The 23,692-nt window shown below is 43.1% G+C and overlaps 1 protein-coding gene across 8 annotated transcripts in view; it reads left to right on the forward strand.

The window, feature by feature from the left end:
• The first annotated feature begins 223 nt into the window (after positions 1–223).
• Positions 224–23,692, forward strand: part of ZMYM2 (zinc finger MYM-type containing 2) — a 196,336-nt gene continuing 172,867 nt past the window's right edge. For 5 of the 8 annotated variants that reach the window (XM_074985173.1, XM_074985237.1, XM_074985228.1 and 2 more), the window contains exons 1-2: positions 224–355; positions 1,267–1,323. The gene's annotated coding sequence lies outside the window, so the exon portion shown is untranslated. Of the gene's footprint in view, positions 356–731; positions 1,004–1,266; positions 1,324–23,692 lie in introns of all 8 variants that reach the window. The other 3 variants (XM_074985180.1, XM_074985191.1, XM_074985200.1) reach the window with 3 other exon arrangements.

Below are 23,692 nucleotides of genomic sequence, written 5' to 3' on the forward strand. Positions count from 1 at the left end.
AATGAAATTCGGGTGTCTCTAACCTGATGGATCAAAGTGGGAAGAACGGTGGGCGTGGTTAGACGAAAGATTGACAGCTTTTAGACCCAACCTTCTGCATGATGGTCTGATGGGCGGGCGGTTCGTCAAATCGGCTTGCCTAGCTCCAAAGCCCGCCCTCAGTGGGAGCCAATGGGCAGGGTAGAGAGGCCGTTCTTCCCCAAGCTCGGTTGGCCCTGCTCCTCCTTCCCCTCGCTAGCAGCTGCGCTTAGCCCGGGACTGGACCGAGTTAGAGTTGAGGCGGCGGAGGAGTAGCGCGGAGTGCGTGTGACCGGGGGGAGGGGGAGACCCGTGCCTGTGAGCGGTGGGGAGCTGGGTAAGGTGGGGATGGGGAGCACTGCACGCTAGGGGCGGATGGGGGCAGCTGGAGGTGCAGAGCTGCCCCCAGGGCGGGGATGGGAGGGGAGCCGCCGTGCCTCACAGCCACCCGGGCTAAGTGCCCCGATGTGGCGTCGCTGCTGCCGCCTCTCGCCACGGAGGGAGAGCGGGGTAGGACTGGGGCAGCCCAGCTGACAAGCCCGCTCTGGTGGCGGCGAAGCGGGTAGCTTGGAGGCGGGCTGGGGCAGAAGCGGGGGCGCAGGGGCATTTGGGGAAAGGGGTATTTCAGTTTTAAGCGCCTCCTGTTTTTAACCCGCCCTCTGCTCCTGCGGGCCTTGGGCCCTTCTTCTGCCCTGTTTCCTCGCCCCCTGCAGCCCGCGGGTGTCTCCCTCCCTTGCCCGGCGCTGCGCTGCGCGGATCTTGCTGCCGCCGCTGCTCCCCTCCCGTATTGTTTGGCTGGGTGTCTCTAATGGCGGACAGGAGGCGGCAGTGCTGCCGGCCGACTGCAGGGGGGCAAATCCGAGACCCGGGGCAACTGCTAGAGGAACGTGCGGGGCGCAAGGGCGTTACTCCGGCACAGAGGGTGACTGTTCGTGCCCCCCGCGCCAGGGGGCTCTGCTGAGGGGCTCTTGGGGCAAGTTAGCAGGTAATCATCCCCCTCCTCTCCTGCTGGGCTGCTGCTTAGTTGTACCTCCCCAGGCAAGGCCCCGGGGCAGATCCGTGCAACTCTCCGTTCAGGGGGGAGGTGGGAGTCCCCTTGGGGTGATACCCCATAACCCCCTGGGAAGGCCATGTGTGAGGCGGGAGGGGTGTGGAGGGCAATTCAGGTAATACCTACTGGGGCAAAGGGGACAGTGATGGCTCCCCCTCCCCCACGGCTGCATGTTAACCCCCGTGCCTTTCCCCTAGGCTCCAGCCCAGTTTGGTGCAGCCTTGGCAGAGACCAGCAAGGAGAGGAGCTCCATTGTGAGTGGTATTTATGTATCTATTTCTGCCTCAACTAGGCCTGCCTATGGGGAGGGGTCAACCCTCTTCTCCCTTGTGGTGCGGAGTACGGGATAAGAGGAGGAGCGATCAGGATGGCGGGGGGGGGGGGGGCGGGAGGACATGCCTGGGTGCTGCAGCTGCTGCCGCCCTGGGGCGCAGCCCCAGTAATGGCTGTGAGGCGGCTCCTCCTCGGGGTGGGCGCTGCTGCAGGCATTGCTCCTGCAATACCAACTCCAGCAAGCAGACGACGGGCTCCTCCTGCTGCTGCTCACGTTACTCAGCCTGGGAGCGGGGAGGGCATATTTCGGCTGCCCTCTAGAGTTTTAGATTGTACATTTAAAATACACAACGTGACACATTTAGCCATCTTTAATTTTTATATCTTCCCTGTAACCTGCCTGTTAGGAGTATGGGGGAAGGCAGAGATCTAAAAAAATCACAAAACAGTAATTTGCAGAGCCTATTCCAATGACTGGCCTTTGTGTACTTGGATCAGTTCTTGCTGCCTGCATTTTGCTTGGGTGATTCTGTCGGGTGCCATTGGCGTTTCTCATTTCACAGCAGTGTTCCTGTGTTAAGCAACCATCTGCCTTGCTCTTTCCCCCAAGCCCTTGAGGTCACCTGGGAAACCTACAGCTGGTCACCCTTTCAGTGTCTCATCTGTATGGGATTTTCAAAGCAGATTGTGTTCTCCTTTGGGTGTTAGGTCACCTAAGGAGAGAGAACTACTGATCTCTAGTCATACAGGTTCGGGTTGTAACTTGTCGTAGGTTTGAACCTTTTTAGTAATGTTCTTTCCTGCGCTCTGCAGAAGCAGGCATCCCAAAATTGCAAAGTAGCGCAATGAAGGCTAAAGTAATACAGTGTCTGTGGACACAATGTATTTCCAGAGCTCACGAGACTGATTGCTGTCGGTGCCGCAGTTCGCCCACTAGAGGCCGCTGCAACGATCTATTGAATGCCGTGCAACGTCTCTGTTAGGAAACGTGGGGAAGCCAGAACAAAACAAAACAAAACAAAAACTCTCTACATACTTTGGACAGTAAACTCGGTTTTGTATAGAAGGATTCCATATCTGAAAATATTCCTAACATTTACATCTTGTTAACTATCTAAATGGGACAAAGGGTAGTAAAAGAGAGTTTTCAGTAGCAACAGGCAGTATCTTTACTTTGCACTCTTGAGTGTTATGTACATAGGTAGCGCCCCAAATAAATCTGCAGCTCTAATCATTTGGCATTCATGTTTTGATTTATTGTGAAGTTTTAAAATGAGCAGTAGCAGTAATCATTGAACTCACACAGCCTCTGTTAAAGAGCCTATTCTAACATAATATCTAATTTGCTACAGTACAGTGTTTGTTGTTATGTTTCTTGTCTGCCTGCGATATAAGGCTACCTCCCAGACTCAGCTTTGATTTATTATATATTCCAGTATAGTCTTTGTTTATAGTGTGTAATGCTGTATATCTAAGTTCAGAGTAACTTACCTTATGTCAGAGCTGCAAAATTCTACTTGCCTCACCCAAGGCAAGTTGGGTTTTTGTTTTGGTTTGTTTTTTTTATGAGTGAGTATAATTAGTTAGATAATTTACCATTATCACTACTGCTATCACAACGGCAAAGGGAAAGCAAATAGGTTTTTGTGCCTGGACAAGTACACTTTCATGACTATCTTGCATGGCTGCTAACTAGGGGCATGTCTACATAGCAAAGTTATTTCGAAGTAACAGCCGCTATTTCACAATGACTTTGTCAGCCTCTGCACAATGCAAATTCTATTTTGAACGAATTTTGAAATAGCAGGCATCCTGTTTTGAAATTGATGAATCTCACTGTATGAGGACAGCACCTATTTAGAAATAGGTATGTTGAAATGTGGGCTTTGTAGATAGGAAGTAGAGCCTATTTCAGAATAAGCCATAGTGCATCCAATGGTCTATTTCAAAACAGGCACTAAGTGTTTATATATTTCAAAATAGCTGAGCACTATTTCAAAATGCATTTTGTGTATAGCTGCACTATTTCAAAATAAGCTATTCTGGAAAATCTCTTCTGCAATAGCTTATTTTGAAATAACACTACGATGTAAGGGTAGCCTAGAAGACAAGAATAGCCATGTATAATACTCCTTCCTGTATAAATCTGTCAACAAGAACCAAACACCTTGAACCACCATGGTGTTCTCAAGGCAGATGTATAGTGCAAATACATGTTTTCAAAGCCTGTACTGAACCATCTTAATAAACAAAGTCACTTCTAATTCTTCATTGACCCTAAATCGTTCATTCCCTTCTACTGGTGCCTTCTCTTTGGAATAAAACGTTGGGAGGGATTGCTTTAATAAGTGTGTAAAAAGAAAGTCAATGTGAAATTCTGTATCTTCTAATAATTGAGTTTGTGCAAAATGTATGGGACGGCATCTGGGAACAAGGTCTCCCTTGATTTCTTTTCCAACTTTTTTAGTGGATTTTGTTGATGCTATACTGACTTATTTATCGTACTTTGTCCAGTACTACCATTTTTACATTGCAGTGGCATCTTTTATCCCGAAAACCTTATGTATTGTACAGAGAACTATTGAAATCTAGCTTTCATCTTTTATGGTAGATGATAAACCAAGAGACACAGTGGACAATAGGGGGATGGGAAATTTGATCAAGGACATCGGGGCTAGTACTGATACTAATGAAAGTATAGTACAAAATCTTTTACTTGTGCAGAGCAGGCCTTTTATATTAGATGTTCTTCCCAAAGGGAGGTTTTCCTCAGATGCCAAATTAATTCTGTGTAAAGTACTCTAGCAGGATGAAGGGCTGTGGTACAGGGAGTCTAGTGAGCGCAGAGCTGTTGGTAGATAACCCATCTCCTTCAGCTGGATAAAACACTTGTAGATTGTAACTGTATGTGTTATGACTCTTGATTAACAGAGTTCAGTTTTGTTTCCTGTTGGAAAGCAGTTTGCTGCAGCTTGTTTTAGTATTTTGAGCCAATTTTTTCTCAGTGATTTAGGCTTTGTCTACATTAGCACTTTACATCAGCAAAACTTTTTGTCACTCAAGTGTGTGGAAAAACCACCACCGTCAGCTATGTTAAATTTTGCTGGCATAAGCACTCATGTGCATAGAGCTATGTTGGTGGGTAACATTCTTCTGCCGACTTGGCCACCATTGCTCATTGAACTGTATGTCGATAGGAGAGAATTCTCCTGTCAGCACTGTGCAGCTGTATGAGCTCCCTTACAGTGGCACAGCTTTATGGGTACATCTGTGCTGCTATAAGCTTGTAAGGGCACCCTGGTCTTAGTCTAGTTGCTTTACTGGAGCCTGTAGCTTTGTACATTTCTTAAGGATGGAAGACTTAAGTTTCCTTTGAACTCTGTTCCTTACTGCCTACAGGCTGCCTACTAAACAAATGTTGCTGAAAGTGGAAGTTGGTATGTCCTTAGGTTTGCTTGTCCTTTGTGCTCTTCATGCAGGACCAAAGCTCACTTCTAAGTCACTTGAGGTTTAATATTAGGAGAAATCTTTCTCTTGAAACAAGTTAAGAAATGGGCTAGGATTACAAAGTAGGGGTATAAAATCCTGTTTGTTTAATTAACTGGTTAAACATCAAGTGTAACTCGTTAATCGATTAAAGTCTGGGGGCATGGCGTGGCTAGAACTGATGCCCACCATGCACAGGAGCTGCTCTGGCCAGGCTGGAGCTCCCCTGCCAACGGTGTGCCTTGACCCTGCCATGGACTAGGACTGCGGTAGCCAGGAGCATCTTTGTCCACTGTACTCCTGGACTGGAGCATCCTTGTCCACTGTACTCCTGGATTGGGCCTGCCATGGACAAGGGGTGTTCTGGGGGAGCTGGAGCAATCCCTTGCCCGCAGCATAAGTGATAAGCTTCAACCATTGAGGCTGTCTCCTGCCAGTTAACCGTTAAAATCCCTAATACAAAGATGCCTATGGTATGTCTTTCATGCCCTTTGCCACTTGGTACCTTGATATATTGATTAAACTCAGTTTACATGTACTTTAAGAATGATTTTTGCAGTTTGTGGCCACTTCCATTTTCTGGAAGTGGTCAGTTTACAAGACAAAACTTGATTAATAATCTGTGAAACTCAGTGCTAATTATATAATTAAGTTCAAGAGTTTTATGGCATCCTTTTAAAAGGGTGTTTGATATGAGAACATCCACAGTTACATATGTCCTGAAACACAAAGTTTTTATTCCGTCTAAAAAAATTAAACTTAACTCTTGTCAGTTAGTAGTTGTCTTAAGATACTTTTTATAAACACTTATTTCATAATTATCCTTGACAGGGTTTCTTGGATTTTCCTCTGGAGCATTTGGTGCTGATCATGGATAGGATAGTGGTCTAGATGCACTGCTGTTCTGATATGATACAGCAATTCCCGTGGTCTTGAAACAATGAGGCTGCTTTCTGACAGGTGTCTAATTTGGGGCCCTTTTGACAGGGTTCGCTTGTACCAGTGCATGCTCAGATTATTTTAACTGGTAAATATTTTCAAAGTTATTTCTGTTCATGTTTATAGTTTAGGCAGTGCATGTCTGAGTAGTTCAACATACTCAAAATGAATCAAGGTCATTAAACTCTGTACTCAAAGGATCATTTTCAGACTGATGCATAGTCTATATAGACTTGACACTTAAACCGATTTGAAAGAGAATCTTGTGTGGGTGATAGCACCGAATGTTTAAACTCTCTCCTGTTCCCATCATGCCTTGAATCACACTGAATAACTGTATAATGATTCTGTCATACTTGGGGTGGTAGTCTCACTTCAGAATTTAAATTTAAGATTTAAATCTTGCTTGGCTATTGCTCTTTAGGTATGCACTGTTTTAGATCTCTAGAAGAGATGTTCCCAAACTTGACTTGTTGCATGCCCACATTCCTCTACCCTACTCATCATTGAGACTGTGTGCTTTTAATGCTGCCTATCTTTAGCCATTTGCTCATACTTCACTGTTATGTACAGATGTGTAGAGCAGTGTATGCAACTGGACTACCTCCCATCCCACTAAGTTCTGAGCTCAGTTAAACTGGACAGTTGCTGGGCAACTGAACCATGCTTATACAATGGTTGGAGGTGAGTGCTCTCTGTTTTCTCATTGGTATATGTAGATATAAATTAGCTTTTACTTTATACTACAATTTCTGCAGTTTTAAAGTTTTTCGTGAGTAACCTATTGTGAAAATGATATAAAATAATTAGTGAATAAATCCATCTTTACACAATTTCTCCCATGTACCTGTCACAGATGTCTTGCTTTCCCCCTGAGGTGCACGTACCACAGTTTGGGAGCCTGTACTCTAGAACATTCAGATCTTAAATGTATTGCCTCTTCATAGAATGCTTAATACATTTCTTGAAATAAATCAGTCTGCAAAACTTAGATACATGGACTATTAAATTTGTTCATTTAAATAAATATGTCACTCATTCATTTTTGTCCATACTGAAAATGCGTTATTATTGGGTTACTTGGAAATATTTTATTTTTATGGTGATTGCACCAGAGCTCTCAGTCCAGACAGGAGCCGTAAAGTGTGAAAGGTACCATACAACTATCTAGAAAGACTTCCACAAAAGCTACGTCTACACTTATCAAAAACTTCGAAATGGCCATGCTAGGGGCCAGATCGAAGAACACTAATGAGGTGCTGAAATGAATGTTCAGCGCTTCATTAGCATGACACTGGCTGTGGCACTTCGAAATTGCTGCGTTTTGCTTCCGCGCGGCTTGGCTACACCGGGGTCCTTTTCGAAAGGATCCCACCAACATCAAAATCCCTTTATAGGAATAAGGGGAGTTCGATGTTGGTAGGATCCTTTCGAAAAGGACCCTGATGTAGCCGAGCCGTGCGGAAGCAAAACGCGGCAATTTCGAAGTGCTGTGGCCAGCGTCATGCTAATGAAGCGCTGAACATGCATTTCAGCACCTCATTAGTGTTCTTCGATCTGGCCATTAGCATGGCCATTTCGAAGTTTTTGGTAAGTGTAAACACAGCCAAAGTGTTTATCTTCCATTTGTCACTTTTCATCTGCAGGAGAATGTAGAAAAACAAGTGTTACTCCCTTCTTTTTCCTTCCTCAGTTTAGAATAATATTATGAATTAGTTATGTGCACATTTTAACAACATCAAATTATTTAAAAAGTATTGTCCTTCCGCTCTGCTCCCACCTGACTTAGTTACCGTTAGTTGGACCAAAAGGAGATCATTAACATAGGGAAGGGGCCAGGCATAAGTTCAGGGAGTGCATTTTATTTGCATGATACATCACAGTGGAAAGCATGAAGATTGCTGTTGTAAGAGTTCAAGCTGGTATTTGAGGTTGGCATAAATGTGGCAAAGCAAAAGGGATGAGGGAAAGGCGAGTTATAATTACAGTTGCAACAACATATTGAGGCATAAATTGAACCATCTGTCCTTTTTCTTTTTCCCCCCTCCTTCTCCCTCCAATAAAAAAGTGCAAACTGGAGTGGCATATTGGGAAGGATTTATTTGATTTTTATAATTTGGGTTACATTAACAATGTGGTAATGAATGATATACATGCCTGTTTAAAAATTATTATGCTAACTTCTCATATATACCTCTGATTAGGATCAGTTTTCATAGTGGTTAAGATCAGAAAGGATGATCTAGTCTGACCTGTATTTCCCAGGCCACCAATGCCACCCCAGCAACTATTTACTAAACCCAACAGCTGAAATTAGATCCAAGTATTACAGCTGACAGAAACTAGACATCTGTGTCACAGGCAGAGAACAGGAGAAACCAACCTGTGAGGCCCTGGCCAAGGTAGGGAAATGATTAAGTTCGACATACTCCCTAAGCCAGGCAAGTGATCATGACCCATGTACTTCACAGGAAGGCTGAATGCCCTCCAGATCTCTGCAGGTCTGCCCCGGGGAATACTCTTTTCTAACCTTGCATATGGCGATCAGCTAGACCCTGAGCATGGGATTAAGAGCCAAGTATCTGAGAGAGAACATGCTTCATGCAATTTCTGAGTCCTGGGACACCTCACCTAATATTCCATCTCCAGCTGTGACAATCCTTGATGCTTCAAAGGAAGGAAACAAAAAATGTGTGTTTGTGGTGGTATGTTGGTTCCTAATCTCTTCAATTGGCCTGCTGAAATTCTGAAGCATGAATTTATGTGAATATGAGACATAAAACTGAAGGGAGTCTTGGAGCTGCTGAGTCCTACTTATCACAAGCAACCTCATCATACAATCAGGCTTCACAAATACATCCCACGGACTTAAAACTAATTCCCTGCACATCCGCATCATTCTTTAGCTTCCTCCTCCTGAGACTGTTCATGAAGCTCACTCCTTTGAGGGCTAGAAACTTTCTTCTAATTTCCAGCCTGAATTTGTTCAATGACATTTATATCTACTTGTTCTTTTGCCAGCACTGTCCTTTTAGCTTAAATAGGTCTTCACTCTCCCTGGTATTTATCCCCAGATGTATTTATAGAGGGTGATCATATCACTTCTCTGCCTTCTTTTTCTCTAGACTAAAAAAACTAAGCTGTTCCATTCTCTCATAAAATAGGCCCTTCATTCTCCTCATGAGTCTAGTAGATCTCTGCACTTCTTTGGGTTTGAATTAATCTTTCTTGAGGATGGGTGACCAGAATTATAAACCATTTTCCGAATGAGGTCTTATGATTCATTGTACAATGGCATTAATAGTGCTTTTTCTCTTCTGGAAGTGACTCACCTGATACATCTTAGGATCATGTTTGCCTCCTTTGCAGCTGCATCACAATGGTGGCTTGTAATCATCCCCTGATAACTCATACACTCTTGTTTCTCTTATCCCCTGTCATTTCCAGCTGATGAGCCCCCTGTTTGTAGCAGAAATCTGAGACTCTAATGACAAGTACATGACCATGCACTTTGCGTTATTGAATTTCATTTGTCACTCCAGTTCTCAAAGTAATTCGGCTTGTCCTGTATAATCTTCTGATCCTCCTTTATATTGATGATGCCTCCCTACCTATTGCAAGCAACACATTTTATTAGCACATTCCTACTTCTTATGCCAAGCTCATTTAGGAAAAAATGTTGAATAAGTTTAGTTCCAAGACAAGCTTAAGGAACGCTACTCATAACCTTCATCCAGTCTTTTAACGCGGCTCTTCTCCCCTTTAGTCGGTTCTTCATCCACTTCAGAATTCTTGTATTGATCCTCATCTTCCGTAATTTAGCTAAAAATGCTTTACTGAAGTCTAAGTATATTAAATCTACTATATTTCCTTTATTTATAAAAGTCAGTTGTTCTGTTAAAGAAGGAGATTGGGTGAGTCTGTCATGATCAATCTTTGGTAAACCTAGATTCATAGAGATAAGTGGATCTAATGCACATTATTATTATTTTCTTCACAGTTTTAAAGCCTCACATATTATGGAGGAAGTCTCCCGAATCACTTCTCACTTTTTCAAACCTAGGCATGATGTCAATCATTCTGTAGTCATATGGTATGCCTTTGAGTAGATGTTTATTATAAAACCTTGATACAATGTAGACAATCTTGGGTACCTGCTTTTTCAGCATTCTGGGATGGAAATTATTTGGTGCTCTTATTGTGAGTGCATCAAGCTTTTAAACCTTTTCTTCTACCTTAGATGTGATAGTGTCCATCTCTAGACACTGTTTATCATCAGCTGTACTGACTTCACACATGTTCCCTATTATCTTACTGAAAATGGAGGCAAAATACTCACTTTTGTTTTGGGGCCATGCCTAGATTAGAAATAATCTTCCTACCTGCTCTGCGTTGTGGTCTGACCTCTTCCTTCCTTAGTCTCTCTTTATTTATATAACTAAAAGCCCTCTTGTTAATTTCCTTGGCAAGGTCTAATTTAACTTGACTGTTAGACAAAATGTAGGAATGTACTGAGAATGGCTAACTTCCACAATGTAACTTTCTTTGATCAATACATTTTTCCATTTCCTGTGTGCTCTTTGCTTGCTCCTAATACCCTTTTTGAGCTGGGTATTTATGCAGCAGAGTCTGAAGCTGAGCCTATTTCTGTTAGTCCCCTTTCTCTCCTGCTTAGTATGCAAATTTTACAATTTTTTTGTATAGTTGGTTTGAAGAAATTCCAAGTCTACTCCATATTTAAGTTCTTGAACTATTTGTAACTAATTCCCTTATGTTCTTACTCTGGTCTTTGGAGTTAAAAAAAAAAAAATTGATCAAGCTGGTATTGATTATCCTTCCAGATTTTTTTTAAACTGAGCCAACTTGTTATCCCTCAGTGCAAGTTTATATATTGTATGACCAGTTCTTCTCTGCTGTCCTCACCAAAACTAAAGTCTAAAATTGCATTGGCACTTCCTGATTCAGGAACAGCTTAATGAAAATAGTCATCCATCACAACCAGTAATACCTGGCTACAATTTATTCTCCAATTTATGCCTGGGATATTGGTCTCTTTATTATGACACAAATCTCAGAAGTGCTTCTCTCTAATTAGAGCTCTATATTCATATCCACATATGTCCTTAAGGGTCCATAGTAGATGACTAATGCTATTCACATGGAACCTCCTTTATAATCCATCCCAAAGCGATTTTGACCTGAACAGACCCTACCACATTTTACTGTCTCGTTGTCAGACAGAACATGGTCTTTAATCCTGTATTCCAGCCATGAATCCTATTCTTCCATGTTTCTGTAATCCCTACAACACTGATTTTCTGGACCACTAATCCCAGTTCCTTCATTATATTGCCTAGGCTGTGCAGTCGTTCAACTGTTTCCCTTAGCCCTTGTCTGGTTTTCTAGTCATATAACTTATAGCCCTTTCATTAAGTGTAACTACTACTGCAATCAATATTTCACTTTTTCTGTGGGCTGTTCATACTCTTACCTTGTAAAAGATAAAAGAACATCACAATGTCTTCGTCTGGTTGGTTTGTTCTCCTATTTTGACGACAGGCATGGAGGGTTCACGAGTCTCTCCAACCTACTCTCCATACCTCCTAGTTTTAAAGCTTCTCTTACCAGTTGTGCTATCCTTGATCCATGAAAGTCGATACAGCTGGTATTTAAGTAGAGTGAATTAGTTGAGAATAGATATCCCTCAAGGATGACATACATCCTGCAGTGTCTGCATCTGTCCATCTTCATCTCATCTCCTCTTTGAGTCACTTCAGATGCTGGCTCAGAAGCCATCATCATGTTCTATTCCTAGATCCTTCCCAGAAAAACTGAAATGGAAAGATGTCAGGGATGGGACTTCCACAGCACCACCTCTTTATTATACAATATCAGCAAGTAGTGAATCAAGTTATGGTAAACTCTTCGATATCTGGCAGCCCCAGGCCTGTGAGGTTGCCAGATATATTCAGATATTCTGGATAATAAAGATGTATACCTAGCAGTGCTTTACACTGAAGAAAAACAAGATTGGATATTAAAAAACAAATGTATGCAGATTACATTATTTACCAATAACAGTAGTATTGTACATGGTAAATTTATACTATATTTGCTGTATTTACTTTCACGATACTGAACTCATGGAAAATGTAGCTAAAATTTTACTTGTGGTTAAAATGCCGGCTATTTGAGAGTTCCGGAATATAGAATGCTGAATATGAAAGAGTTTATTGTAGACCTGTGTGAGAAATCACAGGACTGTCAGAACCTAAAATCATTTCTGCCATCTCTGGCCAAACTCTTTCAGAAACTCCAGTGTTAGCCAGTAGTTGCTCAATGATGCGTGATTTTTAGATGCCATACTTGAGAGGTCTGAAAAGGGCTATACAAAGAGCCAGGTGCTCAGAAATTTTGTACTTGGTCCTTTTGGGGCACTCAACCTCTGTGCGCTTACAATGTGGAGCCACTTTTCTTTATTTAATTCTTTTGTTGAAAATAGTACAAATATTCCCACTCTTTCCTCTGGCTCCATGTGCCCTCCATGTGAACATGCCCTTGTCTCTCCTGTCTTAACAACCCTCCCTTGACTCAACTTTGCCCCCTTTCTCCCTTCTGTTTAAGTTCATTGAATGCACTGTTGCCAATAATTTCCTGGAGGTACTCTCCAGTTCCATCCTTGGTGCTCTTGATTGTGGTTTCTGTCCGTTGTGCTCCACTGAAACTGCTCTTGGCAAAGTCTCTGATTTCTTCCTCGCCATATCTGAGAATCTGTATTCTGTCCTCAGCTGTCTTTGCCACAGTTGTCTGAGCTCTTCTTGGCTTCCGTAGCTTCTGTAGCTACTCTGCTGATTCTCAACCTGTCTTTTTAAATCATTGCTTCAGAATGTCCTTAAGAGGATCTTTCTCATTTCTCACATTCAGCTTTGAGGGGCCAGAGGTATTCCTAGCCATCTGCCCCGGTCCTCTTATTTCTCCCTCTACATCTTATCTTTAGGTAATCTCATCTAGAAACACAAATTCAAGTGCCACCTCTATGGTGTCCTACCTCCTTTTGCCTCAACTGAAATCCATTGCTGACATGTCCTTGTGAATGTCTAGTTATCAGTTCAAGCCCAGTGTGACTAATACAGAGCACTTAATCTTCCCCAAGCTCTCTACTTTCTTTATGATTTTGGACTACATCATTATCCTTCCTGCTGCTCAGGCCTGGGAGCTCAGTGCATCCTTGGCTTGGACATCTTTCTAAGATCTGGCTATGCCTGAATCTTTTAGGGTTTTTCTGTATAATATCGCTAAGATATGGACTTAATTATTCATCCATCTAGCTAAACTCTTAAGCAGGCTCTTATCACATTACATCTTCACTATGGCAACATATTTATCTCTGGCCTGGACAAATGCAGTTTTGTCAGGTCTGTATCCCTTTGGAATGCTCTTATAAAAACACTTTTCTTAACCTATCATTTAGATCACATTACCCCTCTGTTTGCATCTCTCTACTGATTCCACCTTTTTTACCTAATCTGGCGTAAACTGCTTGTCTTCATTTGCCTGGCCAATCCCCAACCTACTTGTCATGTTATGGACTATCAAGGTGTCCAGCCTCGCTTTGGACAGTCTCCATTGCTCGCTTATTAAGTTTTCAGACAAGTGTTGTTTTTGTTCTGTGTTGCTTCTCCTGGGGAAGACTCCCTGCAGGCATTTGTGAAACTGTATTTGATTATCTTATGTTAAAATTCTCCTTTGCTGTGATGTTTACAGAAAACTTGATGGTAGCGAGGCTGTTGGGCTGAGACAGTTGCATGTCAGGTTGACCAATACTTTCCTCATTGTAGGCTTCTGGGAAAGAGACTTTTTTTTGGTTTTATGTTCATACGTGATGGAGCACTAGTCAGTGAGTAAGGCATCAGGGAGCTAGGTTGATGATGTGATTTAAAATGGGTAATATGTTGATAAAGGATCACTATTACTTAGATCTCTCTTTTTTAATGGAGTTGGGGAAGAGGTCTAGTTTTCTGTTGGAACATTCTGTATAACCTTTGTTTTCAGATTAATAGCCTACTCTTCAGTTACACACTAAATATTTTATCATCTTTATGCACATAGGCTAATAGTCTAGTAGTGACATGTACTATTTCACATTAGATGGATTTCCTTTTATGTTGACCTCTCCATAAATTCAAGATGTTTTATTTATTTAGATTTAAAGAATGGGTTCTGCAGTCGTCAGATATTTAGTTGAATTGATGAGTTATTACCCTCTCACTCAGTTTTTGGAAAAACTATGTCCTCTCAAAGGATCATGAGGCATCTTGGTTATTTTTAGAAGGCTAAAACTATTGTAAACCATACATAAATGGTCTTAGAGCTCTTTACTGCTAGATTTGGCAGAATTCATTTTTTTAAATAATTTTTATAGGTATGTGTGCTGAGTAAAGCTCCTTAAACCAAAGTCAAACAGCATATTTGACACATGGAAATACACATATCTCATAGAAGTGGAAGGGACCTTAAGAGGTCATCAAGTCCAGACCCCTTCACTAACAGCAGGACCTTTCGCCATTCCTCACAGATTTTTTTTTTTTTTTTTTTTTTTTTAAAATGTAACCTGCCCCAGATCCTTGAAAGGACCTCTCAAGGACTGAACTAACAACCCTGGGCTTACAAGGCCAATGCTCTAACCTGTGAGCATATTTCTTATTTTGCTTATCCATAAACAGTGATTATCAGTGGAAATATTTGTCAATTATGTTCTATCTGTATTTCTGATTAACTTAGTCTATCCAAGCCCACGTTCACCTTTTGATGTGTAGAAAAATAAGTTGCAAGAAGAGTTTGACTTTAGATTTGGGAAGGATTTTCAGGAAGGAAATTTGGACAAAAAAGTCTTTGGAGGCAGTGGAGAAGGTGGAACTAAAGCTTTTTTCATCTTTCCAATATGATCTATATGGCACTGGTGTTTAATAACAGATAATTGGTATAATATGTATAATTAATAGTAATTTATAATATCTGTATCTGCCATATAAGCAACAGTCTGGATCCTCTGACACTGTCCAGTGTAACGTCTAGTCTAGTAGTAGGGCTTGCTTAAAGAACATTTATTTAGAAGTATTTAACAATTCGATGTTAACAGAATCTTATGTTACTTCTGTCCTTAACCTATGGTGCCTTCCTTTCATAAAAGATAGAAAAACCTGGGACAGGAGAAGAGAGAAGATTAGTCCCTAAAAGTAAGGTCATATCAACAGGAACAAAGAATGTAGGCCACATGTACCTGATGGTGGTGGGTAATTACCCTGAAAATTATTGAAGGGATCATAGTAAATGTACGTTCCAAGTGAGTGGCTAAGGCCAGAGAGGTAACACGTTTCTTAGATGTATAAAAGCAGGGTTACATCTACACTAGGAAATTAGTTTGAATTTGCTAAGGTTCATTTTATAAATTGGAGGATGCATGTCCACACTAGCAGATGAAGTCGATGGAGTGCCATCCCCATTAGGGTAGGCAGCTTTGACTTCCATCAGCAGTGCACTGTGGATACCTGTCCCACGGTTCTGACTGCCCCCTTGCATTGTGGGTTTTTGTCCCAGTCTCTGAGGGGACAAAAAAAGTTCTGCAGGTAGTTTGTGTGTGTGTGTGAGAGAGAGAGAGAGAGAGAGCCTCCCCTAGTGCACTTCTCTCTTCCACCTCCTCTTGGAAAGCAATGGCGGAAAGTATTTTCATCCCCTTGTCTCATATCCATGCAAACAATGTTGCAAGGCTGGCATGGAGTCTGTTCAGCTTCAAACTGTTATGGCAAGTATTGTGAGACCCTCACACGTTGCCCTGCAGTGTGTGCAGAGACTGAGCGGCCTTCAGAGCAATGAAAGCTCTGAGGAGGGCACATACATACATGAATGTGAAACACTGTGGGAGAGTAATGGGGAGATGCTGACTGCACTCGATGCATTGTATGCAGTGCTGTGCCAGTTCTGGTGCCGTGAAGCAAGCTCAGATCGGTGGGACCGCATTGTTCTGCAGATATGGGACAATCAGCAGTGGATACAAAACTTCCGCCACTTTCACGGAACTTTGCCAATTGCTTTTGCCTTCCCTGAAGTGCAGTAATACCAAAATGAGACCCGCTCTTATGGTTCAGCGTCGAATGGTAATAGTGCTGTGAGAGCTTGCAATGCCAGACAGCTACTGATCAGTCGGCAATCAGTTCAGAGTGGGCAAGCTGCAGTGGGGGCTGCTGTGATTCAAGTAGCCAAGACAATCAATACCCTTCTGCAACAATGGACAGTGACTCTGGGAAATGTGCAGTAAGTAGAGGATGGTCTTGCTGTTATGGGGTACCCTAAGAGTGGCAGGACAATGGATGGAACATAACATCCTTATCTTGGCTCTAGACCACCTTACCACAGAATACATAAACTGGGGTATTTCTCCATCGTGTTGCACGTGTTGGTGGATCATAAGGGTCATTCACTAACGTCAGTGTGGGAAGGTCATGAAAAGTGCGTGATGTGCATCTTTAGAAACTCTGTTCAGTAAGCTGCAGAATGGAGCCGCCTTCCCAGATCAGAAGATCACCACAGGAGACATGGAGATGCCAGTAGTGTTCTGTGAAATCCAGCTTACCCCTTGCTCACTTAGCTCGTGAAGTCCTACAGAGGCAGCTTGGACCCTCTAGTAAAGAGCAGTTCAACTACAGGCTGAGCAAGTGGAGAATGAGAGTATAATGTAGCCATTTAAAAGTGAAAGCAATATTCCCCTCCTGGTGGCAGCCTGCTGTGTGCTCCATAACTTATGTGACAGTAGGGGGGAAATTTCATGCCAGGCTGGAGGGCTGATGCAAATCATCTGGCCACTAATTATGAGCAGCTAGACATCAGAGCAATGAGGAGATGACAGCAGGGGGCACTTCTAATCAGGGCAGCTTTGAAAAACAGCTTTATGAATGACCAGCCAGTGACATGTAATGTCTGTTGCTGTTAAGGAGATGCTGCCTGTAAATCTTGTAAACACTCCCCTGCCCATGCAAGGCAAACAATGAAGGTGCTGTTTTTGTGAGCCTAATTTGTGTTTTATTCAGAGGACAGTAGAGGAGTTCATGGAAGTGGTTTCGGGGGTGGATAATCAAGGGAAAGAGGAACTTTGCCATTACAGGTGGGAAAATGTCAGCCTTCTGCTCTCAGCAGCATCCCTCAGAGTGAAATGCAAGGTTGCCCTTGACACCCCTCCCCCACCCCCCTGCATTTTGGGGTGTGCTGTTGGAGGTGGGTAAGGAACGTGATGAGGAGGGCACGTGGTTCATCACAGGCTGCAGTGGGCCTCATTGCTCTTGGACCAGATACCTTAGGAGCTCTGTGCTGCCTCATCAGCTGAAACATTTCCTCTTGGGTCTGTACTTCATGCACTCTGAGCGCTCTCCCATTGTCTCAATCCACACTTCTCTCCTTCAGTGGTTCTCTGCCATTCATTTAACTGTGCCCTATCCATGTGGGTTTGTTGCATGTGTCCTAGGAACATATGTTCCCATGTTTGTTTTTTCCTTCAGGTCTGTGCCAGTCTAACAGCTGGAATGTGTGTGTGTGTGGGGGGGTGGTTAATGAGCCCACTGTTGAGCACACAACAACAAAACAACTGAATACGCGACATTAGGGAGATAGATTTACTGTAGATAAGAAGTTTTGTAACATACAAAGGAATTTCATGAAGGAACCTCTGTGGTACAAAATAGGGATGTTCTATGTAAGAACAAATTTTGGCTTTTAAGCATTCTCTGTGCAGCAGATACTACAGAGAGACCTTAAGGGACCTGCTTGACTTGGTTTGCCTCCAGTCATGGTAAGGCACAGATTGGGGCATGCTTTCAAGCCTTTGATTCCAAAAGCAGTTTCTGCAGCTGTGTGTGCTGCAAGCAGGTGGAGTTGGCGGCTTAGGGGCTGTGGCAGTTGTGGTCTCCGCATCCTTCCTATCCCTGCTTTGCTGGGGCATTGAGCTTTCCCTTACCCCAGGGCCCCAGGGAAAGGAAGAGAGGATGGGAGGGGGACAGGGCATGATAATGTGACTTTTGTGCTTTTTTTGTTGTGGCTGTATGTGTGGCTCTTGTGGTTATTGTGCCTCCTCTGCCCCTGTGGCTGGGACAGTGAAAGTTACCCTTTCCCCAGGAGTCTGGGGAAGGGAGAGTGTTGGGGTTGTCCAGGCATGGTGGAGCAGCCTGGGTTATCATAATAGCTTAATGCTCCTTCCCCTGCTTCCTTTGGGTTGCCATGAGAGGAATTAGCCTCCATTAGAATAACAAACCTTTATAAGGAATGGATGCTGCCTGAATGTGTGCAGAAAGCTGGTTGGTGTGCTGCACTGCTCTGTGATGCAGTGACACCAGATTACTTAGTACTGGCTTGCCGTGCAAAGGTTTTCCTATCTTGGAGGTCAGAATAAGGCAGGCCTCCACAGAAACCCTGTGAGAAGACTTAGAGTATTCTCTGAGAGCTTTGTGGAGATGTGCAAGGAGGATTGATGTTCCATCCCCAGACATGATAACAAGTCGTTCTGGGGGCCCTGGGATGTGCAGGTACAGTGCCCATCACAACTCACACTGAATTATAGCATGATTAAAAATGAGAACTCAAACAGAGGTGTCCACCCCTCCGTCAGAGTCCAGCTGTGAAACATCCTGGGAGCAGGTGATGAAATACAAAGTTAAAAAATGTTCCTGGCTGTCCTATGAGGTCAGCTGCTCCATTCACCTGTTGACCATTTGTCATCCTCTTCCTCATCCAGCATGTCTTCCCTGCTGCTAGCAGAGGCTTTCAGAGAAATCTCTTAGGAGGTATTGACTGACTGACTGGTGACAGCGGTTGTCATCCATCTGCTGCGCTGCCGCCACCCCTCCCCGAATCTCATGCAGTTGCTCACAGAAGTGGCATGGTTGTGGTGGTAACCCAGACATCCATTTGCTCCTTTGTCTTACGTTACACCTGCATGAGCTCCTTTATTTTCATGTGGCACAGCTGGGTGTCCCTGGTGTATACTTTTTCCACTGTGCCCTGCGAGATCTTGGCATAGAGGTGTGTATCTGTGTTTCTTTTTCTGCTTCATAGCTCGCCAGCACAGTTTCATCCACTCACACAGCAGTAAGGTACTGTATCTCCTGAATGCTCCATGCTGGAGCTCATGTGCAGCCCTGGGAATTCATGACCAGGTGTGCTGCCTGCTCCATTTACCACACTGGCCAAACAGGAAATGAAATTCAGATTTTCCAAGGTTGTTTTCCACACATCTGGAGAGCAGTGGAGCTGAAAGTGGTGGCCAGAGTGGTCACCCTGGGACATGGTGGGACACCTCCAGGAGGCAAGAACATCAAATTTCACAGCACTCTGTTTCCAGTACCCTAAAGTCAACCATGCATGGTCGATTTTTGGTGGTAGGCCTCATGAAAAGGAAAGGAATACAAAAGTCAACCTAAGGAGCCTTTAAAGTCAGTGGAATGGACTCTGTAGCATTGACTGATTGCATAGAAAATCGACCTAAGTCTCCCTAAATTTGACCTTATCTCCTAGTGAAGACAAGGACAAACAAATATTGAACAGAAGTAGGAGGAATATTGTATGTAGTTTTGGTATCACTCAGTTTTTTCAAAATTGGAGAAATTTCTGAAAAGAGCCATGTGAATGATTTGAGGGGTGGAAAACCATGTTTTATAATAAGAAACTCATGCTAAGAAGAGTTTAGTGAGTTTTACAAATATGTGATTGAGAAGATGGGTGATAACCAAGCTGTTTGATATAGCACTCACAGGTGTAACAATTGATTGCCTTGAGTTTATTTTAATCTGTAAGGGTAATTAATAGTTGAAACAATTTATGAAGGGATATGGTGGATTTTCCATCACCTGGGATCTTTTAATACAAGATTTGAGTAGCTCTAGAAGAGCTCTGGGCTTGATACGCACATTAATGGGTGAATTTTTACAGCCAGTGTTCCCTGGGAGTGGTGGGGAGCTGGAGCCTGGCTCCCAGCTACCCACCACTCAAGGGAGACAGGAAGCTGACCAGTGCTGCTGCGCTGGTCAGTTTCCTGGCTCCCGGAGTTATGCGAAAATGTAACTTATGTGGGGTTGCCAGGAATGCATCCTCTGTATGAGTCAGGGGGGGTCTACTGTACTGTACCTCATAAAATACTTCAAGACCAATGTTACGAACTGAAAATAAACATATCAGTTGTGTGTTTAAATAATTCAAATACAGGTTTCACCTCTCAAATCCAGGATACTCTCCTCTGGCAGCATTTGTTCCAGGCACATAGTCTCAGAGCTTGGGCAGGACTGGCATCTGCAGGCCAGTGTCTGGCAGCCCACCTGGAACCAGCACTGGCAGAGATCGGATTGGGTCCGGAATGAAAGTGGAGCCCCACTTCCCCATGGCAGTGCAGGAACTAGAGCCCCCCACCTGCCCTGTGGCAGCATGGGGGGCCTGTGGCAGCATGGGGGGCCCATGGCAGCTTGTCAGCAGACCTCTGGTCTGACAAATTCTATTGTTCAGGACCCCTCAGGTCCCAATCATGCTGGACCAGGGAGGTGCAACCTGTAACATCCTCCTTTATGCTTCTGGAAACCTCTCTGTTTAATCTTCCTTTTTTCAGTTTATAAATTGAGTGCTCAGGTGCATTAACCCAAGCTCTTGCCATCCAAAAGATACTGCTGCAAAAAATTATGGCCGCATCTACCCTTTCTTCAGACTCTTTCTCTGATTTTCTGTTGGTCTTTGCACCAGATGTAGTCTTGTAGATTCATAGGCCAGAAGGGACTTCCATGATCCTTTAGTTTGACTTCCTGCACGTTGCAGCTCAGAGAACGTCACCCACCCACTCCTGTAATAGACCCTTAGCATGTGTCTGAGTTACTGAAGTCGTCAAATCATGAGTTAAAGATCTCAATTTATAGAGAATCCACCTTTTATACTGGTTTAAACCTACAAGTGATCCATACCTTATGGTGCAGGAGAAGGCTGCATCCCATTGCCTGGTCTCCACCAATCTCACTTGGGGGAATATTTCTTCCTGATTCCAAATGCGATCAGTTAGACCCCAACTATGTGAACAGGACCCAGCAGACAGACACCTGGGGAAGAATTCTCTGTAGTAACTTGGAGTCCTCTCAGTCTACCATCCCATTGTTGGCTGTTGGAGATAGGACCAGACTGCCTAAAACAGCATGTAGCCACTCATCCCATCCACACGCTTGTTATCAAACTCAATATAGAAGCCAGTTAGATTTTTCATCCCCCCCCCCCACTCACCTCCCAATTCCTTTTTGGGCTTGCCTACACTACTTCTCTACTTTGAAGGGAGGATGGTAAGTAGGGTGTTGGGAGTTTATCAGTGAAGTGCTGTGGTGCATATGCAGCACTTCGTTAAGCAAATTTCCCCCCCCACGGTAACTTCGAAGTACCGGTGGGTTAGCCACAGCTAGATGCGAGCTGGCACTTCTGAGTTTAACACTTCGAAGTTGCCGCGGGGTGGGAATTTGCTTAATGAAGTTCTGCGTATGCACCACAGCACTTCATTAATAAATTCCCAATATCCTACTTATCATTCTCCCTTCAAAGTAGGGAGGTAGCGTAGACATAGTCTTTGAAGTCTGTTCCAGAACTTCACTCTTTTGATGATTAGGACATTGTGTTGAATTTTAAGCCTAAACTTATTAAATGGCCAGATTATGTCCATTTATTCTTGTGTCCATATTGACGAGTTTAAGTGCTATTAAAATTTATCACTCTGTATGTATGTATGGAAAACAGTTATACCTCCCTTTAGCCTTCTTGCGGTTAGGAGACTCAAGAGGTTGATTTTTGTTTAGCCTCTCGTAACTTGGGTTTTCTATTCCTCTGATCATCCATTCACTCCTGGACAGTGACACTAAACAGGCTCCCACTCAGCTTCTCTGCTTTTATCTTCCTGCTGTTAATCTCTCTCTCCCTTTGTTGCAGGACTAACTTCTTCCTTTTGTGCTCTCATTTTACTGGTGACTCAAGGCCTTCTTCCATGTGGTTCCTTTATAACCTGATGTGGGGTTTGCCTTTTCTAGAGTCCCTCCTGTTAGTCAAGGGTAGTTCAACTGGCTTTCTGTGCCTGTTTCCTGGGTACTTCACACACACAGGTCTGTGTTGGAGAGGTGGCTTAGCCCTCCAACCAGGTCAAAAATAAACTTAGCTCCCACATTGTGCCATATCAAAAGACCAAACTAAAAGCTCCCAACAAATGTTCTTCTGCTCTTTGAGTGGCTTCTCTCATGCCCTCCTCTGGGCCTTGTTCCTAGCTCTTTTTTGGTTTGCCTTTTTAAGTCTTTCTGGGTTTTGGTAGAGCACTCTGCTCTCTGGTTCCCCTGGAGTTCTGGTCTCAGCTCCTCCTCAGCTGTGTTCTTTTGGGTCATTTTGTGCTCTGATAAGAGTATTGGCCACGGGAGCACCATTTTTCTGTAGACACTGGATTGAGGCTTTCCATAGGAGCCTATCTGCTGTGTGTGTGCTTCGGCTCCCTGGTCTGATCTTTAGTCCTTTTCATAATGTTCAGATATTCATTAAACTAAATGAATAGTCTCTTTAATCCCATCCCACCAGCAGCTGTTACTGACCCATCTCCTTTTAAAGGAGTCAGTAATTTTGTGATACACCCTTTTGTATGTCTTATTTTAAACTCTCTCTTATGACCAGGCTTCTTCTCCTGTTATCTGATTAGTGCAACCAAGCTAGATAGAATCTTTACCATTCTAGAAAAAAAAAACAAGCCTTTGTGGGCTCATGCTATGCCTCACTACTTTTATTGCTTCCCTTTTCTTCTCTTCATGTGTATCTAGTATTTAAATTCTTAAATGGAGGAATGGTGATTTTCATATTTCTGGCACCCTATCAGCATTATATAAAATTACATGTTTTTAATTAAATCCTGTTGATTTATAGTATACCTAGCCTATTGTTAGAGTGCGGGGTTGATTTGTCGGTATAGGGATCCTTACAACTGTGATAGGGAACATCTTGAAATATCACTTTGTTGACAAGTTAAATAACTGATGCATATGAGCCAGTCCTTCCAAATATCTTCTTGACACATGGATACAAAACTGTCTAGATCAGGGGTGCACAAGGTCGGGGTGGGGAAAGGGAGCGAGTTGCTGGGTGTCAGGCTCCTTCATCTCATCAAAATTATTTTTTATATATGTGTATTCACATTTATGTGCCGATTGTAGAATGTAAAAACTATTATACTTATTTTCTTACACACTCCAAAAGGTTTTTTTATATGAACATAACTGAAATTTCCATCGATTTGGATTACATTAGACAGGTTGTGGGGGTGGGCTGCTATTTGCAAAGATGAAAAGTGGGGCCTGACATAACAAGTTTGCTCACCCTTCATCAAGATAATGAACCTGAGAGGGTTTTGATGTAAATCCACAACAGATTGTTTTATTTATTTATTTATTTATTTATTTATTTTTATTTTTTAAATCCACTGGCCACTGCCCATACCCCATAATATATGGTTTTATGTAATCTGACTGCAGTGAAGTCACCCCACCTGGTAGTGGTTGAATAAGAAGAACCTGTAAAGATTCCCCCCTTGAATCACCTGTTTGGATAATAGTACCCACAGAAAGCAAGTTTCATAGCTGGAGAGTGCTGCTGTGCTTCAAAGTGAGCCGAGCACGTTCTGAGAGTCATAGATTATAAATCGAGGAAGGAACACTGATGATCTAATCAGACCTCTTGCATATCACAGGACACAGAATTTCTCTTGAGATGTGCTCTGGTTCAGACAGAAATTCCTTTTTTAGGAAAACCTCTGATTTGGTGTTAGAAGTTGCCATAGAGGGGAATCCTACTACAGCCCTTGGCAGATTGTTCCAGTGGTTAATTACCATCGCCATTAAA

Source organism: Carettochelys insculpta, chromosome 1, assembly GCF_033958435.1.
Source record: "Carettochelys insculpta isolate YL-2023 chromosome 1, ASM3395843v1, whole genome shotgun sequence".
NCBI lineage: Eukaryota > Metazoa > Chordata > Testudines > Carettochelyidae > Carettochelys > Carettochelys insculpta.